We start from the raw sequence: 1,309 nt of genomic DNA, 5'->3' as shown, positions 1-1,309 counted from the left end.
CGGATAGGCAGAAGAAAATGGATGGATGGATGGATGGATGAATAATTTCCTTCATAATAATTGGATGCCTTTTGGACACATAGGATTTCAGATCACTTGAATAGTGCTAATTCAAAAACAACAATTCAACAGTTATTATAAAACCACATGGAATTGCATTTTTTGGTCAGTTTCTGTGTTATTTGGTTACTTTTTGTGGTAGTTTGGATTTAAGATTAGATTAATTCCTTTTTAGCTTTTATGTTTGATTTTCTGTGTTTTGGGATCCTTTTGTTCTAAAAGTTGTTATTTGATCCGTTTTTGGGTTCTATTTTGTGTCAACTACTTCTCCTCCAGCTAGTATTTTTCCAGTCAGTCTGATGCACATCCATACCTGTTCCCTATTTCAACCACAGCTGCAGTCACTCTTTTTTTATCAACCCTATAACCTCTCGGTCTTTACTCCAGAAACAGTGGAGCATTGCACATTTTTATATGCCATTTTCCAACTATCCATCCATCTACTTGTCACAGAGGCAGGTCACAGGGGCAGCAGCAAAACATTACAAAAAAAATCTGTTAAATTAAAGATAAATTTGTGTGTCTTAAGACTCTTGCAGCTTTAGCACAATGTTAACAGCTGTGTATGACTGTAGTTGCATACTTGATTAATTTCCAACTTGTAGCTACTGCTTTGATAGGTTTAGCTTTTAGCTTCTGTTTTGCTCGTTTTAGCTTTTAACGACTAGGTTTGTTGGTCTTAGCTTTCGTTTGAATCATTTTAGCTTTTATTTTGCATGTTTAGCTTATTGCTACTTTTTGCAGATCTTAGATTTTGTTTAGCAAATTTTAGATTTTAGCTTTTGTTTTGCTAATTTCAGTTTTAAGCAACATATGCAACACGTTTTGCATGTTAAGCTTAATGCTACTATTTTCTGATCTTAGATTTGTTTTGTTAATTTTAGCTTTAAACTACACTTACGCTAATTCTACCTTTTAGATTTTGTTCAGCTATTTCTTTGCTGAGTTTTGATCTATACTGTTTTGCTACCATTTAGCTATTGTTTTCCAGTTTTAGTTTTTAGCCACTTTTTGCTAATCTTAGCTTTTGTTTTGATTATTTTAGTTTTTAGCTACAGTTTTGCTTTTTTTGCTGTTGCTTTGGTAATTTTAGCTTCCATGCTACTATTTTTTAGCATTTAGCTTTGTTAGTTTTAACACTTGTTCTAATCTTTTTAATTTTAGCTGTTTCGTTTCAGCTTCTTTAGCAATTATTGGCAAAGTCAGTCAGTATTCATACTTCATTTTAGCTGAATTTTTTATATTATAT

Source organism: Austrofundulus limnaeus, unplaced genomic scaffold (genome assembly GCF_001266775.1).
Source record: "Austrofundulus limnaeus strain Quisiro unplaced genomic scaffold, Austrofundulus_limnaeus-1.0 Scaffold6, whole genome shotgun sequence".
NCBI lineage: Eukaryota > Metazoa > Chordata > Actinopteri > Cyprinodontiformes > Rivulidae > Austrofundulus > Austrofundulus limnaeus.
This window is presented reverse-complemented; position numbering follows the sequence as displayed.